The following is a 23,375-nucleotide window of genomic DNA, read 5'->3' as shown; positions in this document are numbered from 1 at the left end:
CTAGCTATCATTTGTAACATTTCCTCTCTGGGGCAGCAAAATTTGCTCTAAATTACACATATAAAACTTACAAATTCTAGAGGAGCCTAATTTTAAATTCTAGACTTCTATATTATCGGAATCTAAATATCTGAAACACTACAGAAATCCACGAAATTAAATTTTCAGTGACTGTGGCAATCAGTGTCCGTGTAAAAATCTCAGCATGATGAAACGCCTTACCAGTCAAACCTGAGGACAGTCCGTTTGATAGGGTGTTGAACAAAGTTGTATTTGTTTAAGATTCTGAGGCTCTCCCTAATTCACTTGGCTTGACAGTACATTTGCATGAGCATTAAATGAAATTATCTTGCCAAGCTAGCTAAGCATGTACAGAAAGAAAAAAGTGTTAAAAGAAAAAAAAAAATTTGGTGTCATACATGCTTAAAGTAAGCAGACATACAGTTTTTTTTTTCCTTTGTATTTGTTTTGGGGAACCCAATGTCAAATTCCACAAACGGTATCACCTACAACATCTGCTGGCTGTGCATGACAAACATGTGACCCCCAGAGGTCAACCGACCAACCGCAAGGCTGTGTACTCAACAAGATGCCCAAAGGAGGGCAGCCTCCCAACTGCGCTGGCAGCTCCACGGAGTCCTCAAGCACCAGGCCCTTCACTCCTACACCTGCAGTTTCATGGTCTCAAGATGGATGCAGCAGCTCCAGGCATCACAAACCCATTCAAAGTCACCAAGTACAGAGCAAAACACACAAGTTTTCTGGTGGCTTTCCTTCAATCCGGCTAAGAAATCCTTCCCCGCTGCCTCCAGTCCATTCCCCCTTACCTCTCATTGGCCAGAACAGTGCTTACTCCTCAACTGATCACTGGCGAAGAGCAATGGAAGTCATTGGATGGCTCCCCTGAACGCCGTTCATCTCTCTGGAATGCCAGTTCTCACCAAAGACCAGCATATCAATCAGCACAGATGATGAAACTATCTTACATCAATTTTGCTCTTTTACCTACACTAACAAAATGTTAGGTTAAAAAACAAAACGGTATTTCCATGGAATAAAGTTCACTATTAGAAATGGAGGCAACAGTGCATTAATACTGAAGAGATTCTAATTGTGACAGGGATTTCACAGCGTGCTTTCCCACTGGTTATCCCATTTAATTCTTATACCATGTCTAAGAGGCAGAGATGATGATTATTAAATTTAGAAAATCAGATAACACACTCATAATTAAACTCATGAAAGTTAACAATTTATTTATCAATCTCCTTTAAAATACCATTTCGGCTTTTGTTATTAAAACCCTAGGATATCTGAACTACATGAAAAATTAAGGAAACTTAAAATGATATAAAATGAAATTTAAGGAAGACAGTTAAGAAAAGTAAAATTGATCCTAATCTCACCCAGCCAGAGCTGTTTTCTATAATTTTGCATCTTATCACCAATGTTTATGTATAACTGGAATTATCGATGATTCTTAAGTCCACTGCTCTTACTTGACCTTGTTCGGTAAACATTTTCCCACACCACGATTTTAAAGAAATGACACATAATCTCTGCATGCTTGACTGTTTCTCTTAAGCAAACTTTTACGAGTGTTTCTGTGATAAACCCCCTCATGCAAAAACCTCTGAACACATTTCCTTTCTTCCCTCTTCCCTCCAGATAGAGGTCTAGAAGTGGAAACACCAGACAAAGGCTAAGGAGACATATGGAAGTATTTCACACCAAAGGACACTCGTCTTCACCCTGCCTTTAATAAAGGGGGGTATTAGCGCAGAGATTATGACCTAATGGTGAAACTTTAGATTTTCTGCCAACAATTTTGCTCAGGTGGTCGATTCAGCCAACGCGGGTGTGGACAGGGAACCTGAACCTAGAACTGCCTTGGCTTCACTCACCCTTTCCTCTGATTGCTGCCCTCTTTAGGGGTCAGATCCTGCCCCCCCTCCCACAGCCAACTGACTCCTGACTGAGCATGGGTCCGGCTGCTTCTGGTCCCCAGCTGTAGCTGCAGGTAGGGATCACCTGAGTCTGGCCCCAGTCACATACCACTCGGCCTTCCCTCTCTTCCACCCTTTTTCGTTTGCAAAGGATGAATGTTTTGAGGTCCTGTGGCAGTGTCCCCTTACCCCCTCCCAGTAACAGAGCCACTACCCCCACCAGGATTAGCGGGCCACCCATCCTTTCCATCTAGTTATCCTCAAGCCGGGCAGCACATTAGAATCCACTTGGGGGACTTTACAAATACTACCAATGTCTGCCAATGTCCTTGTCTCCCCCCAAAAAAAGAGATTCTTGTATTTTTTTTTTCAGATTTTATTGATTCATTTGAGACAAAGAAATACAGAGAGAGAGAGAGAGAGAGAGAGAGAGCATGAGCAGGGGAGACACAGAAGGAGTAGCAGACTCCCCACTGAGCAGGGAGTCCGATGCAAGGCTCTATCCCAGGACCCTGGGATCATGACCTGAGCCGAGGGCAGATGCTTAACTGCCTTAACTGACAGGTGCCCCAACACAGGGACCTTTATAAAACATAAAGTAGATTAGAATCTTCCCCTACCTAAATCTCCCTACGGCTCTCCATCATAAGAACACTCAAGTCCAAGTCCCTAAGTGCCTTCCTTTGTCTACCTCTCCCCTTCACTTCCTACCACTTTGGGGCATATCCATTATGTTAGCACACACTGGCCAGACCTCTCTCCCTTGAGGCCCCTAAACTTTATCTCTTCCCTTTCCGATGCACTTCTCGCCTAGGTCTTGCCATGCCTGGCGGCTTACTGACCCATAGGACTCAGTTCAACTAGCATGACCTCACCTGAGGGCTCCCCCAACACCTCCTTAAATTCAAACTTCCTACTCTGCAATCCTGTTCAGCATTTCTCACTGCCAGAAATTATCTTATTTATGTATTCTTGTATGAACCCCCTATTAGAATGCTCCGAGGGTGGGCAAGGGGGGCAACAGTTGAGTCGATTCCTTACCCTTCTGGCAGCCTGGGAGCCTAATGCCTAAACAGCATCTGGCAAATAGTAGATGCTTACTAAGGAGCTGAACAGTGAAGGATGGCGATAGCGGCTCTGTGGCCGAGGAGCCACACATGCCTGCTCCAGGCCCCCACTTGGGCCCACAGATCTGCTCCCCTCTGTCTAATCTACAACACACATTTCATGTCATACGGTGTTTCCATATAAACAAGAGGAAACAAAGCCCTAAATCCTCAGCCTATGGAAATGAAATCTATTTAATATACTATCTGGATCTTAAAAAAAAAAAAAAAAAAAGACTATTTCAATGAAGAAGAGGAAATGAGGATAGGAAAAAGTCAGTGAGGGGATCCCTGGGTGGCGCAGCGGTTTGGCGCCTGCCTTTGGCCCAGGGCGCGATCCTGGAGACCCGGGATCGAGTCCCACATCAGGCTCCCAGTGCATGGAGCCTGCTTCTCCCTCTGCCTGTGTCTCTGCCTCTCTCTCTCTCTGTGACTATCATAAATAAATAAATTAAAAATAAAAATCTTTTAAAAAAAAAAAAGGAAAAAGTCAGTGAGATGAATTTTAGCTTTGTCCCGAAATATAAATCATCTGACATTCCCTCAGCACGTGGGAAATCTCGCTCTATGGTCTGCAGGTTCTATCAGGGTACACTTTGGAAGAAATCCCGTGGAAGAGCAAGCATTCTTTACTCAGCACTGAGGATCTGTTCTTCAGAACCCCCACCCTGGGGCAGCCCAGGTGGCTCAGCGGTTTAGCGCCACCTACGGCCCAGGGCCTGATCCTGGAGACCCGGGATGGAGTCCCACGTCGGGTTCCCTGCACGGAGCCTGCTTCTCCCTCTGCCTTTGTCTCTGCCTCTCTCTCTTTCTCTTTCTGTGTCTCTCATGAATAAATAAATAAAATCTTAAAAAAAAAAAAAAAAGAACTCCCACCCTGAAGGGAAACAACAGGAGATAAGACAGTGGGGAAAAGAGTGGGTTTCCCACTCTTCGAAGGCACATTGCCTCCTCTTCTTGTGTTCAGGGTGTCTGAACTTGAGATACCAGAGGCTGACCCAGAGCTCCCCTGCACCTGCAGGGCAGTCATACAGGAAGGGCATGCTGGTTGAGTTGTGTGCCTTCCTCAAAGGCCGAGAAAGCATGTCCAGATGCCTGGAAACCGGTATTGTTCTGGTCAACACCACGGTGAGACTGACATTTCCTCAGTATCATTCTCTTCCTCTCTACTGTGCTTCCTGGCTTGGATTTTTTTTTTTTTCAAACCATCCGTTCCTAAGCACAGTACTAAATATTTAAGATTGAAATTTGGCTGCCCAAAAGAACACATCAGCTGGTGACATAAATAACGTTCGTTCTGTCTCTATTAATCATTTCAATTCGCTCCAATTCTCATATATCCAAACATCCCTTGGTTCCTAATGCACAGACTTGTCAATCTATCTGGCAACTTGGTTTCTCAGATTATTCAATACCTATACACTTCATAGTATGTGCCTTATAACGGTAGCCGTTATCTCGGCTTTGAGGACACTGAGGCGCGTGAAGATAGACACCATCGAGCTCAGGTATTTAATAAGCAGCAACACTTGGATTCTTCCAGACTTGACACCCACTGCTGTTTCTATAGTACACGTACTCCCTCACACGCATACACCCGCCGACTACAAATCACATCATTAAGAGCGTAGCTATGATCAAAAGGAAAATAACAACTATTCCATGCGTTCCAATTCTAATTGCTGATTTTCAACCTAATTAGATGGTAATAGCATCGGATAGTGATAAACAAAACAAAAAGTTAACATCCACACTAAATGAAACCCCACACATCGTCCACTGGATTAAATTGGCAGGGGTTCCCTTTGGGCAGCTGGGCACTGAGGATATTTGGACTAATAACCTGAAAATGCCAATCAACGTGGAGGTGTTGTTAGAATTTATCCAACTGTAATATAACATTTTCAAGGGAATTTTTTTTCTTTTTTAATGTTCAAAAAAAAAAAAAAAAGGGAGACACAACCACATGGTAGATGGTGATGCAACCTACCCTGATCTTCAAACTATGAAGCTCAAAGGACGGGTGTACAAATGATCAGCAAAGCCTTAAGAGAGTCAGGTTTTTAAATCAAAATCAAATTAATCAATTTCTAGTCTCAGTGTTAGTGATATGCCCAAGAAGGGGCATCTCAGCCGGACCCACTGATGCAGATAATTGAAGCGCCAAGCCTCCCTGCTCCTCAGGCACAAGGCTAAGCCAAAGCCAAGCAGATGCCAAGAAAGAGGCCTACAGGATACTAGCATGGCCTTGCTCTTCCTCAGGTGGTTCTATTTTTGTAATGTGACATTTAAAACTCCAGTGTCACTCAGTGATGTGCCGCTCACCCACCTCCCCTGAGCTCCCTGGGTTTCCATGGCACTTATTATCAGGAACAGCGGTAGCCTTACAGCAGCTGGAGACAGCGGCTGTCACAGGACCCAGGTGCACAGCAGTTCACACCGCTCTTCCCTGGAAGCTGAGCCCCATCACCAGTCCCACATCCACACCGCACAGCAGAAGACTGGAAGGAAATATTACTGCACAGAACACTGAGGGGGTTCCACAAAGGGCAGAGACCGAGGAGTTGAGGTAGTCCCCAGGCATCATCTGTGCTCACACATAAAGCTGCAATGTAAGCCCCCTGAACTTTTAGGAATTACTCTCTTTGATCTACGTGTGTGTGTGTTCAGGCTGGTGTTCTTTAGCAGAATCTTCTTGGCTACATATATGTAGGTTAACACACAGCACTGTGGTTTTACTGACCTCAAATAACCCAAAATGCTCTATCCCCTAAGGTCACTTAGCCAAGCATAGTTGCACCTTATTCCTTTTTTTTTTAATATTTTATTTATTTATTCATGAGAGACACACAGAGAGAGAAAGATAGGCAGAGACACAGGCGGAGGGAGAAGCAGGCTCCATGCAGGGAGCCCGACGTGAGACTCGATCCCGGGTCTCCAGGATCACGCCCTGGACTGAAGACGGCGCTAAACCGCTGAGCCACCGGGCTGCTCTGCACCTTATTCCTTATTTGCTGCCTCCTTGTGACCATGACCCACCTTCTATCTGCCACACTATTTCTGAGCTTATAGCAAAAACCGAAAAATCAGGAGATCCCTTGGTGGTTCAGCTGTTTGGCACCTGCCTGAAGCCCAGGGCGTGATCCTGCAGACCCGGGACTGAGTCCCACATCAGGCTTCCTGCATGGAGACTGCTTCTCCGTCTGCCTGTGTCTCTCTATCTGTGTCTCTCATGAATAAATAAATAAATAATCTAAAAAAAAAAAAAAAGAAAAACGAAAATCAAAAAGCCTTGTTACTGAATTACACTGGGCAGCTTTAGTACTTCTAGATCTCAGCTTCTCCTTACAGCATCTCTGGCTGAGAAAAACCCTGGAGGACACAGAGAGGCCCCTGGTCACAGAGTGCACGCAGTGAGGAAAAACTCTCCAACCTCCCCTACAAACTCCATTTCAATACCTACCTAACAATGTTCACTCCTACTTGTAATTAGAAAAATACAAGAGGGAACACCAACAAGATACTGTTTTAGAATGGACAGGCAATACATTTTTATTGTTGGTTTATTGTTAATGATATGGTGTGGGAGCTATGGAAAGAATGGGCATTTTTTCCTTTTTTTTTTAGAGAGGGGGAGAGAAGGGTTGGGGGGGTTGGGGTGAGAGAAAGAAAGACTCTTAAGCAGACTCCATGCCCAGTATGGAGCCCAACCCGGGGCTCAGTCACGGGACCCCAAGAGCATGACCTGAACCAAAATCAAGAGTAAGACACTGGGTAGCCCGGGTGGCTCAGCCGTTTAGCGCCGCCTTCAGCCTGGGGCCTGATCCTGGAGACCTGAGATCGAGTCCTGTGTCGGGCTCTCTGCATGGAACCTGCTTCTCCCTCTGCCTCTCTCTCTCTCTCTCTCTCTCTCTCATGAATAAATAAATAATCTTTAAAAAAAAAAGTCAGACACTTAGCTGACTAAGCCGCCTAGTCACCCCAAGAACGAGCATCTGACAGCACAATGGCAAAAACATGAACTGTTCAATGCTTTCGGATGAGAATTAGGAATCTGGATTGAAAAGATGTTCAGGTTTTTTTGTGTCTATATATTGGCCAAAAGTGTCCATTCTGTATTGAGGATGTTTGGGGAAGAATTTTGTTTAATAATGACCGAGGTGGAACAAACTAAATTCTCAACAGGTGATCAACTAAGTATTTTAATGTGTCAATATACTTCAACACAGCATCATTAAGAATAGAGTTTAAGCACTCTGTCATAGAAATATTTTTAACAGGGCAGCCCCAGTGGCCCAGTGGTTTAGCACCACCTTCAGCCCGGGGTGTGATCCTGAAGACCCGTGATCGAGTCCCACATCGGGCTCCCTGAACGGAGCCTGTGTCTCCGCCTCTGTGTGTGTGTGTGTGTGTGTGTGTGTGTGTGTGTGTGTGTCTGTCTCATGATTAAATAAAGTCCTTAAAAAAAAAAAAGAAATATTTTTAACATAAAAAAATAAATTTTTAACATAAAGGGCAAAAGGATAGCTAAGAGAGTTATTAGAGAATGTATAATTTCATTTTTGTAAGATAATACATATTCATGGGGCAAAAACTTGGGTTAATAGTCAACAGGAAAGTAACAGGAATTATCTTTTAGGTCACAGAACCACAGTTGGCTTCTCCTTATTGCTTATTTTCTCCAATTTTCTATGGTGAACATGCTTTACATAATAATAATGAAGAAAAGTGCTCCAGAAAAAGATAAAACATTAACCTCAGACACCTCGAATTTAGGTTAAATGTCACTCTGGCGTAGAGCTGTGTCCTGATCAGTGGATGGAACCACACGTTGATACCAAAATCCTTGTGTCAGTCAACATGCCAGGAAGTAAATGCCTCACATCAAGACACGTAATAGTGCCTTAGAGATACCATTTCTCAGTCTTCTGTTCCTGTAATACTCGGTAAAATTCAGCAAGTAGGAATTCTGTTTAATTAAGGTAGAGACATGTTATAGTTACATCTAGAACTAGATGCATTTATTTATACTTTTAAATGAAATATTGCGTGTGTGTCAGAAATTCCTCCCAGCCTCCTCATACCTCTGTCTTTGGAATCCATTTACATCCTTCCCGTGCCTGAGTACACGTGCATCACAGTAAGAGACTTACAGCCGGCTACCACACTCTACATCTGTCAGGGGAAGGATGAGAAATTCTCTTTTATAAAGGTGTAAACATGCAAAGTTCACCAGACTTAAGGACATAACCAAGTCCCACCTATGTAGCACACTAAAACATTAAAAAATTATAAATTATTAATAAATGCTGAAGTTTCACAAAGTATGCCACCAAAAGCCTACTACTGAAAAAATTAAAAAACAGGGTCAGAATTGGGGGGTGGAGAAATGGAGAGAGAGAGGAAAGGGGAGAAAGCCACCAGAATAAATAATTCAAAAAAAATTTTTTTTAAAGATTTTATTTATTTATTCATAAGAGACACAGAGAAAGAGAGGCAGAGACAGAGGGAGAAGCAGGCTCCATGCAGGGAGCCCGATGCGGGACTCGATCCCGGGACCCCAGGATCACACCCTGGGCCGAAGGCAGGCGCTAAACCACTGCGCCACCCAGGGATCCCACTTTTCTCCCTTTTTAAAACCACTCTTTTAATTATCCTACTTCCAATTTTCCTTGGAAGCAAAGAAAAAAAAAAAAACTAAACTAAACTAAACAAATGTAACAATTAACAAGATTTAAGCAAAGGAACATAAACTTCCCTGAGGTTAAGACTCTCTGGCCTCTCCCTGTCTCCATGGAAATCACGTCCTGTTCATCAGATTGTTTTGCTCACAGTTTACAAAATGGTAGAGCATCAGAGAGGAGGTGGTGCAGACCAGGCGTATAGACATAAAGCCTGGATAATATCCAGAAGGCTCGGAGTCCGTGCTCAGATACCAGAAGTGGGCTGTATTGCTAACGCCACGCTGCTACCCACACCAAAGCTTAGGTGGAGAGTAGAAGGTCTGGAAGCCGAGCCACACAGTCCATTCTTCAAACGAGCTTCTGGGAAGAGCTGTACTTCTTCCTTGACTCCCTCTCCCCAATGGCACACGGGAACAACCCTTCTTCATCAAAAGCAAAAATGTTCTCCAACGCCCAAACAGCCTGACTTTCCTGGCACAAAAGCATCTCTGTTTTGGGAAGACCCAAGGGGTCAAATGATTGCACAGAACTGATAAGTGAAGATCAGAGTGGACTTCCCGGCACAGAAGAAATTGATGGAACAGCTCGGGGTACTCCTCCCAGAACACGGCGCGTGTAATTTATTTTTATGCAATTCGCTTCATACCTTGTAGCTGCGATCTGGAGGGAAAGAAAGCAGTCCTAGTAGAGGAAACAGATGATTTCATTTGGCAAAGTAATAACGTCCGGGAAATGCGAGAAAATTCAGTGGCAAACTTCAGCAAAGTGTTTGAGCTGGAAAGTATCGGTGGCCAAAGATCACCTTCTCCACGGTGCGCTCACAAAGGGACTCTCCCGTCGGTAGAAAGAGCTCGCTCACTGGCAATTTAATTCAATTTTCACAACGGGAGTAGAGTACATAGAGACTTTCTGGCCCCGGCAGTCCAGGTCTTCAAACCCTAGCACCTCCGTATGTAGCTATTTCATGGCCCCCAGGATGAGGACACACATATGCACCAGGGACAGCACTTAGCACCTGGACTGATGTCCCCGCAGGGTACAAGGAGCCCAGAGGTGCGAGTGACATCCCGGGGTGACCTGTGTTACTGTACAGGTGGACAGAGAGAGCACAGGTGTCACGGTAAGAGCTCATTCTGAAAACAGGTCAGCCATCTGGAAACCTTTGTCCTGATGACACTCACTCCGTTGGACGGCGATGCCCACCCAAGGTCTCTGCTGTCACTGCCTCGCAGCGCGATGGCCTCAACCTTGGGAACGTTCCTGTAAGAAACTCGTTAGGGGTTTCAAATCGAAAACATGCTTGGCAAGTTTCTCCCTTTGCCCCACTCCAACTGATCGGGCCACCACGGCTCCTGGTGCTCCCAAAGGCCTGAACTGCCTGAACCTGTCCTTGTCCTTCACAGCCACCGGCCAGTCCCTGCAGAGCTGAGGCCGCGGAAGGCCTGGTGGAGGCAGCAGGCAGGGACACGGTGCTTCGCAGGCGGCCTGCTCCACGGGGCCTCTCTTCCTTGGGGTTAACATTTTTGCGTTATCTAGTCATTTAGAAGTAATAGAGCTCTTTAGACTTTTACAACACTCAGCCATTTGCAGTGCATTGTAGGAAACAGCATTTCATTATTTACCATAAATTACTCAGAGCCGCTCATGAAGAAACATGAGCACCAGCGTGCTCCCCCCCGAAGGTCACGGAGACGCTTACAAAACACCAAGTGGAGGGGAAACGTGGATCGGACACTGACTTTGTTAAGATCCCCTCTACAGCACTGTCGCCTTCCTTTCAAAAATATCTTCTAGATCCAAACAAGTAACTGCAAACAGAGCCTTTATCCAAAAAAAAAAAAAAAAAAAAAAAAAGGATAAACTGAAAGTATTCCAAGTAAATAACACAAGTATGTGTCAGCTGGCTTATTATAAAGGTTGACATCAGTGAAAATTATCTGATCAGTGAAAAAATAGAGGAGGAGAGACGCCGTTGGCTATTATTTCTAATTTAACATTCACGATTACATGGTGTTATAGCCCCTCTATCTGGTAACAATGAGCAACCAAGTAAGCTGGCAAGAGTGATGAATGTGATTCTAGTCTGAAGCCGCTGTATGGTGAACAAAGTGGGCGACACGGTTATTTTAGCTATGGACGAGTGGAAGAAGGGATGCAGCTCTTGTGTACGGCACCAGCTCTCTGGCAGGCCGAGGGAGAGCCTCATCCTACACGGGTCCTCATGGGTCCCTAAGCAGCAGACAGGGACCCTCCCCTCTCTCCTTCCTCACCACGTGATGAGTGCAGACAGGGAATCAACGGGGCCACCACCTTCTGAGTGCCATGCGATGCCAGCATTCGATCCCAGAAGGTGCTGAGTGGCTTCTAGAAGGAGGACCTCAGATGGAACCAGAAGGGTGGGGTGGCGATCAGTTCATAAAGTAGCTCTTGCCTCTGAAGATTCTAGAGGCAGGCAGTCGTTGGTTAATTTAACTAAAATCAAGACTTTCTGCTGGTTATTCTCCTTGTAGCTCTCCTTGCAGATTTTCAGATATTCGAAAGCTACTATTTTGGGTTAAATCTAGGGCTGTGTTGATGTGACTATGCAAAAAAAAAAAAAAAAAAACTAAACATTTTTAAACATACCAATTCTTGTGCTTCTTGCAGCACTTTGAAGAGGCACTGGAATGAAGTCAATACTTAAATATATTCCACACAAATCACAGACCATATCTGTAAATGCCTTGGGACAAATTAGCCTCAGAGAATCTTCAGAATGTGCTGCTTGTTCCTCCCTCCAAGTCATCCTTGGAGACCTTAAGTTCTCTGAAAATACCAGACATGGTGCCAATGGCTCACACCAACTCTGGCTGTTGTTTCCCGTAGTAGCCTCGCCATGTGCTCCCAAGTCCTCCCTCCTAAGCAGGCCTTCATCCTGAGGAAAAGAGGAGGCTGCCTCACTAATTCCAAGACAGACCAGACCCTCTCTGCCCACCAGGCCAGACTCCTCATTGGCTCCCACATGGACATGTGGACGCACACTTCTACCTTTGTTGATACCCCCTTCTGTCCCATGGCCTCAATTCTCCACTCCTCTGCCTAAACAAATTCTCCCGTGAAATCACGTATGTCTGCTCTAATCACTACTTTCCGAAATGGCCTCAGATACTTTTCAGTTAGAACTAAACACTTCAGCCCTTAATCCTTCTCTGGTACAAAGGTTCTGGTCTTCTAAAACACACACACACACACACACACACACACACACACACACACATGCAGGTGATAAATTCTCTTTCTTATGGATTATGTGCTCAAATGCTGCAGAACTGGGATAAAATCACTATGAGGACCCAATTATGGTTTTACAGGTGGAAGATGTGTGAAAAGTGTGGTTGCTCATGCTGCATCAGAAACACTCTGAATATGGGGGAAAGGAAATTTTATGTAATATAAACATAAGAACCCACTCAGAAAGGCTTAAATTGAAAAGGAGTGTGGGCATCTTGCTTGCAGTCTCACTAAGCCAGGATCTTGAAAACCAAGAGGAAGCTGCTGAAGCCAGGAAGACCCTCTCTGCACCTGGCAGACTGTGGAGCATGAACAACAAACATTCAGCAATACAATTCAACATCTGGAAGTAAAAAAAATCCATAAACGCAGGCCACCACCTTGGTAGCATGAAGTGAAGGCCAAAGGAATGTTCTAAAAGATTTTTTACATTTTTAAGTGTATATTGATGTATACAGCTTGATGAATTTTGACCAACAGAACTCATCCATGTTATGAGCACCCAGCTCTAGAAGCAGAAAATGACCAGTATCTTAAAGCCTCATATTATGGGTCTCTCCATTCACCCCCAAAAGATAATCACTATCTAGACCCCAAACATTCAACATTATAGAAACAGAATCATACTTTTGTTCAGACTCTTTCTATTCACCAATGTATTTGTGAGCCATCCTAAAAGATTTTAAGCACAATTCATCACCAAAGTAAAGACCTATGTCATTGCTTTCCACTGGTCTATGGAATTCAACTATCTGTAGTCCAACCACCTAACTTTAGAAAGAGAATCAATATCTTGTGATTCTATGAGTGGCTTACAGAATCTAGAAAATGTTTGAACTGCTCATCCCACCTGTTCTCATGTGACCTCAGCCTTCCCTTCCAAGACCCATCACTTCAAACTAGCCTCTGCACTCTGCTTTCACGTGATCCTTAAAATAGACTAGGTAACTGGTTAGCAGACACACACTTGACTGATTTCTGCTGGCTTTATCCATCCCAGGCAACACTACTAAAGACTGTCCAACATTTGCAGACTGAAGAGCCATAAAGTAACTCATTAAACTTCCATCTTCTTTATCCTTATAAGGTCAAGGTTGATGATCGAAGGCCTAGAGTAATATACTCTGCCTTCAATAAGGCATTATTTCCCATGAGCAAATGAAATGCATTTATATTTCCACACATCTGCATTTCACAGCAGGAACCCAACTCAGCCAACACTTTAATGCTGACACCACCAATCAAGACACAAATGCTTGGGCTGAGGAAAAAAAAAAAAACTTCACAGAACCAAGACCAGTAACGAACTGATTCACGGTGCTTATTCTCTGTTCTTTCAGAAGTTTAATAACTTCTAACCAGAGAGATAATTGTGAGCATTAAATAAAACAGAAAATACAGCAAAATACAATAAATTAAACAATAAATTAAAATTCCCATTCCGCAATCCAGAAATCACCGCCATTAACAATTTGATATACTTTGAATATAGCTACTATGAATATAGTTACTATGTATATTAAATCCATCTACTAATCTGCTGAGTTTAACATAATTGGCACTTTATATAATTTTCTACCCAAAGTTTTAGATAATTGTATACTGAGCACTTTCCAGTACACTTAAAATTATTAAACACACAATTTAATGGCTTTATAAATCTATCACAGGGGCAAAGTAAAATTTATTTTATTTGCTATTTATTTCATTTTAACCTAAGGCATATAAACATTCACCTGCCAAATATTTGGCTGCAAAATTCAAGGCTTTTCACTGGCTAAATGTCAGTTAGTTACCTTTCTTGTGAAAAACCATACCCCAAATACATACTGCGATGTTTCAGTTTATTTATTACAGAACCCAAAGCCAGAGTAAAACAATCCAAGTGCAGATTTCTTATGCATATGTGAATTACTCCCCCTTAAACTTGCCCACAACTTCTTTGACAAGCACTTTTTTCAAGAGACTATGGAGTATATCCAAAGTAATCAATTTAGTTCTAATAGAAACCACAATCGATGCATTGGTTTGCATCCTATTTGAATATATTACCTAATTACAGTAATGAGAACAACAGGCATAAATAAATTTAGATACAACTGATACTTGATAAACACACCTTTTCTTTTGGTTGTTCTTAAGGCTGAAGCCCTACCAACTGGAGCTACTCAGGACTCGGGGGCATTTGTCTGTTTCTTAATCCAGAAATAGAGTCTCATACTGAAAATTCAGTTAAATTGAATGCAGTCAAGATAGTATTTAATATAAATATTTATGCACCCCATTTTCACTTTTTATTCCTGGAGTCTAGATTTTTGGATCATGCCAACAAAAGTTTTGTTTTTTTTTAACAATAAATCTGGGTAAGCAATCTCACTTCCCCTCTCCCCATGAGTTCAGCTGTCATTCTCAGCCTATGGGATTCATTCAGAGTCTGATGGGGACCTTGACGAGACAGGCTTCCTGACATTACAGTGTTCCACTCCTTCAGCATGGGTATCCAAATAACCCAATCTTGGGATCTGACCAACTTCCATTTTCTTTTCATGAGTTTGCAGAAGTGGAAATCCCAATCCTTCACTTTAACCAACGGGATGTTTTGGGTTTTTTTTCTCTTCTTAGACACCCTTGCTAGAAAGCCATGTCAAGGGATTAAGCAATGACTAGGTCCTGTCCAGTCCAGTGTGGGGTATTACTGGCAGACATCAGAGTCCCACCAGTGTGACTGGTCTTAGACTGCTGGGTACCTTGTAGTGTGTTTCCAAGAGGGAATTCAGATGCTCTGCAGGAGACACTGCATATGGGTATACAACACCCAACATTTATTTGGTCGGGTTGGTATTTTTGTGCCTGGGGGATACTCCAAAGCTATGAATCCAAATGTTCCCTCATATATTTCCATTGACCAGTCTTAGCATATGATGCAGTAACTCCTGTAATCAAAAGCAAGTTTGGAAGGGGCAGAGAAGACAATTCTGGCTGGATTTTAGGAAGCAGAGAAATAAAGTCCGTAACTGTTCCCTGTCACCGGTCTATTGAATCACCTATAAGCAGCCACAGGAGAAAACAGAAGATCAAGGAATACAAGTTTAAAGAACACACTCTTTATCTTTTGTTGAAACATCACCTAAATTTCTCCTTGGACTGAAAACCAGGACAATTTCTCTGGTTTAAAAAGCTCCCTGTACCACAGGAAAAAAAAAAAATACAACAAGTACAGGACAGATGTGCCATTTATGGCATTTGTGATGCCAAATGCCACTATTCCTGAGCTCAGGGCTTGAAAGAGGCCACATGTACAGGTATGGCCACACTCTTATCAATGGATTCGGATCTGGGATGGGGAGCGATTACCTATAAAATGATCTTCCAACCTTCCTGGTCCTTCACACCAAGCCACTTAGCGTGTCCTTGGCAAATTATAGAACCACTCTAAGCCAAGCTCAATCACCTGCATGCCTGAGATAATCATACCTAGGCTACTGGCCTAGATGACTGTCTTTGAGGCCTTGTTTCAACCAATCAGTAAGACAATAAACATGGCAATAAATGAATACATAAAGTGCTGGCCCTCCTGGCACCCAGTAAAGCCCCACAATGACAGCTCTCACTGTTATCACCTAAATTCGCAAGCCCATTCCAAGACTGAGATCCTGTGAAGAATTCTTCTACATTTCTAAAAGTAAAATTCGTGGCATAGAAATCAATAGAGTCTGATCCTAAAATGATGATGAGAGTGTGATTTTTCTCTTAGTAAAGTTCTAACTCCCTGGCAATTCACAAGACGATCATGACTAGGATCCCATGTCGTCACGGGAAGGTTATCTTAAAAGGCAGGCTCTACGTTCAGGAATTGTTACCAAATATTTAGCATAATAATTCTATTTTCATAACCCTGGCTGTAATGTACTCATGCTAAGATAGTTGCATAGATCCAGATGATCTTTTTTTTCCCTAATGCTCTTCTAGCCTACACTACAGCCCAGATACACACTATCACTTCTCAGAAAAGGGCTGAAAGAGAAAAATCTTATCATTGGAAGCTGCTAAACTTCTATTACTAAATTTAATTCTCAATTCAGTTTGCATGCTTGTTTCTGACTCATCTCTCTTTATGCCTGGGAATGGCAATCTATGATTTAGGTAAAACCACCAAGCTGCCTTAAAAATTAAAGGCTTATAACCAAAAAGTAATACTTTGAAATATAAATGAAGATTAAGTTTCCAACAAGCACTGGCCAAGATGTTTTCAAAATGCTAATAATAGTAAAGATCCCCAAAGTACAAAGGTAGCCATCTAAAAAGAGCCGTTTGATAGATACAAGCAACCTAGCAATCCTCTGGGACCTAAATCACAGTAACTTCTAAATAAAGAGAATGCAACGGAAAGAGATTGCCTATTTTTACTAAAGTTCTCCCCAAACTCCAAAAATTCAATGAATAAGACAGTATGGGAATGGAAAGTGAGTCCTAGGATATTTTTTTTCTTTCATCATGAATCTGAAGATTTCTGTAGATTTCAAGTTTCTAGATCATTCAACAATCTCACTTGTTTTCCCCCAAACCTCAGTTCCTCTCCTTGATAAATGCTGTGTCCAAAATAAGCTTTAAAAAATGTGTACCAAGCAAAGGATGAGAAATGCTGGGCTCCAGTTTGTGTAGTAGACTAAATTTCCAAGGTGATTTGAGGTAGATTTCCACCCCATAGCCTATCGTGTGTGCCAGAGCATCGGAGAGGAGTATGGGAAAGATCCAAGGGCAAACGAGAACAATAATCTCTCATTGTGATAAAGGATCCCTCAAGCTAGGTAGCAAACTGGCTCCAATATTTCACCAGAATTCAACAGCCTGATGTGTTCTTGGAGGAAAATACCTAGTCTATCCACTATCCCATTTCTCTTGACATAAAAACAGTAGAGTGTCTTGCAGCTTACAAGCTTTTTTGTAAGGGGTATATGAGGCAGGTCATTATTATGACCCTCATTATCCCAGAGGAGGATCTTAAAGTTCAGAGAGATTAAAGCGGTTCTTTGAGGTTGCACAGTTATCACAGGATTTAAGGCTACAGGTCTTGGGTCTGGTATTTTGTTTTTTGTTTTTTTTTTTTTTAAGGCAAATCTTTGTCACCCTCCCACAAAAATCCCTAAAAGTAGTCATGATTGACTGCTGAAGGAGTCACTTTCTTAACCTAGCCCCACTCAGCCAGCTGACTGTCACCACCCCTCCAGTGTGATTAACGCTGGCAGGCCCCCGAGATGATGACAAGGTCACGGACACCAGGCCAAGCTCAAAGAAGCTCCCACACCTCTGTGACCAACTTTTGAGTTGTGTCCTTACCACCACTGAGCCAGGGTAACAAACCTATTTATGCCAGTTCCTCTTACTGTAATTATGTAATTTAGTTAAATTTGATGTAAGGCACTGATATGTGATTGTGGAAATGAAAGATAATTGTAGTTTCTATTAAAACATAGTTGAATGCTTTGGGGAAACTCCAAACGGTGAGTTGTTTACAAAAAGACAAAAAAAAAAAAAAAAAAAAAAAAAAAGAATAAAATTACTTTGAATTATATAGGCAAGAAAACTGTAAAACATACCCGGGCAGGGGACATACTATACAGTTTCTATAAAGAGTATGGTTCAGATTCCTTCATCGGTGTCTTTAAAGAAGAAAGTGGTAATTAGAGGTATGGCTTACGAAAAAAAGAAAAGGAAGGAAAAGAAAAACGTGTTAAGCTCAAACTGATAGACACATACTCAAGAAAAAGCCTTGGCCCTATCTCAAGATATGGGAGAAAGCTTTATTTTAATTGTCTGCTTTTTCAATTATTACTTTTATAGACTCCTTAAATTAACCAATTAACTACCAGCATTGCAATGTCCCAAATTGATGTTTAATAAATATTCATTAAAATGAATTAAAACACTGAAACACGGCATGTATTATGAAGACAACACAACTATATGAAAAGCTGTAATGGCTTATGTTCAATCGTACTACTGTTTTGCAGAGTCCCACAATAGATGCTGTCAAAATTTGAATGATTTGTATACCTATCTATGTGGGACAATACATGGCCATTAGGCTTTGGCCAAGTTTTTGGAATCCTTAATTTTTTTAATTTAAAAAATAAAGCACCAAGACAGTTTAGTAATTCAATTGCACAAATGAGCAGAATTTTTCTTCTCAACTTTCTACATCACCTTAGTCTAACATCATCTTACCAAAAGGGTTGACTTTTATAACAACTTGAAATGACACGGAGATGCAAAGCATATCTAGGAAAAATGTGGAAGACCACTGCTTATGTTATACACTAAGAAATAAAGGGCTATAAAAAAATCAAAAGTCTGTAAGGAATCTTCAAAAGAGTCATTATTCAACTGGAATACAAGAAGTCCCAATGAAACAGTGGTAAAGATGGAAAACCAAGCTAAGGATCTAGCCTAAGATTTTCATTAATAATTGCATAAATGGAAAACATCTTTTTAGGTACGTTTTTATCCTGAGATTACAAAGTTTAAACTCAGTCTATTCCCCTCACCCCTTTCAATATGTGTATGACTCTGGAGGAAACACTTTTCTGGATGTAGACAAGAAAAACCGTCTAGGATCTCAAAATGTCTCAGTGGTATTTGTCAACCGAGTACAGCTCGGCCTCACCCAACACAAAAGTCTAAGGATAAAAACAGATTCAAAGGGGGAAAAAATGAATTTCAGTTCTATTCACAAGTAATTCAAATGCCTTTTACAGACTTAGATTTATGGCTCTTCCCTTGCTCTTAAAGATTTCAGGGCCAACTTTCATGTTCCATTTTCAACATCCCAGATAGAGTATCGAGATATGCCTGGCACCGGATAGGAGAGGTTATGAGCAAAGAATTTCTACAAAAGAAGCAAATCGAAATTTTGCCTTCTTCTCATTGTGCTGTGGGGAGGAGGAAGGACTGGGGACGCATGCCCAAGAGAAGAGAGATCTTGTTCCTCTGCACACCAGACCTCCCGAGATGGCACTGATTCACACCGTACCAGCACTCTCGCTCATGGCCCAATCTGGATTTAGAAAAGTAACAGACAGCAGTTGCTACAAACCAGCTTCTCCTGTCTGTTTGTTGGGTTTTTCTTTTCCCCTCTCTGACTAGTTTGTGGATCAACACTGTGTTAAAAAAGGCTATCCAGGAAACACAGCACAAATCTGGATTCACAAACCAGCCCTGCAAAAGGTCATCTTAATTAGCAACTCTATTGCCAATCTCTTACCCCAGTCATGGAGAATTGAGGAGGAAGGCTCAACGCAGTCTTCATGCACCACACCTTTCCTGCCCCTTGTTTTTTGGTGTGTGAAGATGATGAACTACTACGTATGTCTACAGAGCAAAACACACTGTATAACTAATTAAACTAGAAAAGTCTCATATTCCTGTGTGAAGGCCAAGGAAATCAAAACATACTCAGGTTGTAGCATGCGCTCATAAAAAAAAAAAAAAAAAAAAACGCTCTCGATTGAATTTCATAAGAAATATTGACCTTGGGTTCTGAATCTTCTCGCTTTGGTGGGATTGGTACCTGCTAGGCTGGAACTCCTCTGAAGGCTTTGATTCATGTAAATAGAAGGTAATGTATGGAAGTAATTTTATTTAAGCAAATTACACATAAGGCCACTATAAAATAACTAAGAATAATACTCTTCTTGAAAGACAGAACACAGAAAAATACTCGGTGTGGGGTGCGGGGATGGGGTAACTGGGGGATGGGCATTAAGGAGGGCACGTGATGTGATGGGCACTGGGTGTTATAGGCCACTGATGAATCACTCACCTCTACCTCCAAAACTAATATGCTGTATGTTAATTAATTTAATTTTAATAAAATAAAATTTAAAAGAAAAGAAAAGATACTCAGTGTTATCAATGGCAGTCTTCAAAATCCTGATAGGCAGGACCAGGTCAAGTTTTATTTAAATACACTTACTTATAATAAAATCATCCCCCCCACCATGTTTATATATCAATGATACAAGCCACATGTCACTAAATGCACTATTTGAGATTTGTGATCTTACTTATGGTAATTAACCACATATCTTCCAAATAAGACCCTAAAACTAACCAATTAAAAGTGGTTCCTTGTCTCCAGTATATCTGAATTTAGCCAATGACTGACTCTGAACTCTGAACTGTAAAACAGTGCTTCCAGCTGAGTCAAGTAACAATCCAGACTGGCACCACGGACAACACTCTACATATAAGTTCCAAGTCTGAAAACACAATTCACTGTGCTGTAGAAGGCTGTTTGTAAACCGGTCAAAACCACTCTTCCTCTACTGTCTATAGTAAATCTCCCTTCGTCTTGAAAAATTTGTGAACTACTCTACACTCTCGGAGGCCAAACACTTCGAGGAGGTTTTTGGTGAAATGATCTGGTGGCTGTATGTTCAAGATAATTTGTTTCTAAAACACCTGAAGCTAAAGCAAGTCTTGGCCAACTAACTGGGAACACAGGAGATCCCGGTAACGTGGAAGAAAGGTTTGGTCCAGCTCATGGTCCAAAGGTTGGAAGAGGACAAGAGAATAGTGGGCTTCAGGCCCTTCCCTTCCTTTTGCCTTTTAAATCCAATCTTTGTCTTCGACCCTACAGAAAATTAGAGTCTTCTAAACGCAGCCTTCCCCATAACAAAAATAGCTTGTGTTTTGCCTACTACCCATCAGCAAGTGTGTTTGTAAGAGGGAAGCAGACTCTCTTCCCCCAAAGAGCTGTGCTGCCTTTACAGAGCAGATCCTTCTGACTGACCTAAGACAAACACAAAGACATTCATTCGGTAAGCCCTGAGATGTTCAGTTCAAGAGCAAAGATCTTGGCCACTACGGAATTTGTGACTTTGTCTTGAAAAATCACAGCCTCATCCTCAGCTGTCCTCAGGTGCTACAACATAATTCATGACTCTCATTTAAAAAAGAAGAAGAAGGAAGGAAGGAAGGAAGGAAGGAAGAAAGGAAAGAGAAAACAAAAAAAAAATCTATTGAAGTCTGAAGGTAGGAACTAGGAAAAAGGGGAATTTCTCTCCTGGGAACTTTAGTAACATAATCAAAACAAGTGAAAAATAAAATGCCAGATATTCAGGCCATTCTTCAGTCCACAATAGCAGTGCTAACAATCCCTCAAATGAAATCCTTCCATCCTTTTGTTAATCATCCTGTGATCTTGGACAAAAAATAATAATTAAACTATTCTTTTCTTTAAATTACCATATAAACCTATCTATTTAAATTTGTCTTTTATGGAAACCACCTAATCTTCCTCTCATTAAAATTCCCCTTGTTGATATATGCAAACCAGGTCAGTTTCTATTGGATTTGCATACTCGTGTTTTATCCTTTAATTCAACTCCTTGTTGCAGGTTTAAAAAAACGAGCAAGAGCTGGACCTCAGATACACATAAAACAAATGCTGCTTATATGTCTAAGTGAACATTGACACGATTTGCAGATTCTCCCCCCCCCCCCATCGCCCCTTTTCCTTGGGGCTGAGAGCCCTGTCAATAATCATTACTTATTAAACAGGCTGCCATTCCCTTCTACAGTATGTAGAAAAGGAGCACGGAGAGGCAGAAATAATTACCTTGGGCTTTTCTTTAAAGACCTCCGGAACGCAAGGAAATCATTTGAGAAACAACATGAAATATCCCCCCCCATGTAAAGACCCCCACACACATATAGACACACACACACATACAGTGAAGAAGGACACCCACACTCGATTATTCGTATCAATTGCGTCAAAAGATAAAAATCTCAGGTCTCCGGGATAGATACATATGCGTGTTCAAACCACTGACTATGTCCATGCAGACACTTGCACATCCTTTATCCTCCACAAAACTCCAGCCAGGTCTGCTGAGATCTAAGCCTCCAAACACGTCCTGAGAAAATGTGCTCTCAAAAATGACTGCTTCAGCCAAAGGAGAGGGAAGCAGCAAGTTACCGGTCTGCCTGCCATTCTGGTTTGTGGCAGCTTCCCTCCTTCCCCTCTTCTCCCTGACTCCCAATTTATCTTCAGCCTATTTTCTTCCCCAAACAGAGTAAGGGCGTTCAGCAATTTCTCTCTTGGATTTTTACACACAAATGCACTAAATCCTTTAAATGAAAAAAAAAAAAAAAAAAAGTTGTAAGGGTTAAATAACACCCAGGGTGAGACCCCAGGTCAGAGAAATGAAAAAACTGCCAGAGGACTTGAATCCAACCCAGGTGTTCCTACGGAAGAGTGAATGATGAGTCCTCTCCCCTTCCTCTCCAGATGTGATCGCTCAGAACAGAAACGCAACGTTAAGGACGGCACAACCAGACAGTTCTGGGAGGGCAGGCTCGCTGGGAACTTGCCCTGGCAGGCTTGGGGTTTGTCCTAAATAACCTTCACAGGTTGCAAAGTGTTTCCCATATCCTGATCAATAGTCAGACGCAGAAGCTCGCTAACACTTCCTAAGAATAAGAGCAAGGTGGGGGGTGCGGGGTGGGGGGAGGTCAATCAATTAGTCTCATAGAACATTTGTAAAGATACAGGGGAAATATCCACCACTTCCACTAAGACATGGGAAGCGGCCCCTGTGGGGGGGGTCAGCCGGCCCCCTCCTGGCAGCAACCGCGCCGCCGAGGCTGGAGACGCTCCGTGCGCAGAGTGACCTGTTTGCAAGGGGCTGGACGTCCCCCCCACCCCCCTCCCCAGGTGCAGAGAACTCGGCGTGCAATTCCTCTCCTCCGGCTCAGGTGCAGACGGAGGGGACAGGGGGTTCACCCCCCACCTTCGGGAAAGGAACAAAAGCAAACGCCTGACAGGGCTGAAAAAGCTGCTCCTCCATCAGGACCCCAGAGGCGGTAGCTCGGCGGGGCTCCCTTCCCATCCCGCCCCCCCCCCCACCCTGCTGAACTCGCTGAGGCCAGGGGACCAACCTCTGCACCCCGGAAGGGCCTGGGGCGGGCTGGGGGGGGGGGTGCCAGGGGGGTGGGCTCAGCCCTCGCCCAGGACCACCTCCCTTCCCACCTCCCCCACTGGCTTCCAATTAACCCTTGCAGCTCCCGGCCCGGGTCGGGGCTCCGTAGTCCTTGCAGTCCGTTCCATCACCTGCGGGGGGCCTCGGCCCCGCACCCCCGCGGGGACACAACTTCCCTCCGCGGCTTATCGTCGGTCAGTTTGCTGTGCTTTTCTTCCCCCGCTTCCCAGCGGCGGCGAGAGGCCCCGGTGCTTCGGGGAGGCCCCCCCTGCCCCCTGCCCCCTTGCCCCCCGCCCGGGGCTCCCAGGGCCCGCATCCCGAGCTCGCCCGCAGGGCTGCAGCGAGCGCACCTCGCGCCGGGTTAACCCTTCGGAGGGCGTCGGG

General features: G+C 43.1%; 1 protein-coding gene across 7 annotated transcripts in view; it reads right to left on the bottom strand.

Moving 5' to 3' along the window:
• The window catches only part of NRG3 (neuregulin 3), a 1,035,395-nt gene that overhangs the window by 1,010,997 nt on the left and 1,023 nt on the right, over positions 1 to 23,375 (bottom strand). The gene's annotated exons all lie outside the window — the stretch shown is intronic.

Source organism: Canis lupus, chromosome 4, assembly GCF_048164855.1.
Source record: "Canis lupus baileyi chromosome 4, mCanLup2.hap1, whole genome shotgun sequence".
NCBI classification, from domain to species: Eukaryota; Metazoa; Chordata; class Mammalia; order Carnivora; family Canidae; genus Canis; species Canis lupus.
This window is presented reverse-complemented; position numbering and strand designations above follow the sequence as displayed.